Genomic DNA, 319 nt, shown 5'->3' with positions numbered 1-319 from the left:
GGATCTTGACCTCCGACACAATATTCCGCCATTCGCTCCTATCCTGTGCGATCTGATGCCACTCAGTCACTTGAAGGTCACACAGGTCTTTCTGGACCTCATCGAGCCATCGGTACCTGGGCCTTCCGACCGGAGAGTCAGGAAGAACTTGGAGGTGGAAGAGCTAGTGGGCGAGCCCAACGTCATCGGCGAGAGCAAGGCTTCTCTTCTCGTCTGCGATAGCTCGGCCATGTGGAGAGGATGGGGGAGGATCGTGCGGCCAAAAGAGCTCACTTGTGGGTATCAGTTAAATAAAAAAAATACATTAGTTGTTGTTGAC

The sequence above is a fragment of the Leguminivora glycinivorella genome, chromosome 9 (genome assembly GCF_023078275.1).
Source record: "Leguminivora glycinivorella isolate SPB_JAAS2020 chromosome 9, LegGlyc_1.1, whole genome shotgun sequence".
In the NCBI taxonomy this organism is placed as follows: Eukaryota; Metazoa; Arthropoda; class Insecta; order Lepidoptera; family Tortricidae; genus Leguminivora; species Leguminivora glycinivorella.
Note: the sequence above shows the minus strand (reverse complement) of the source record.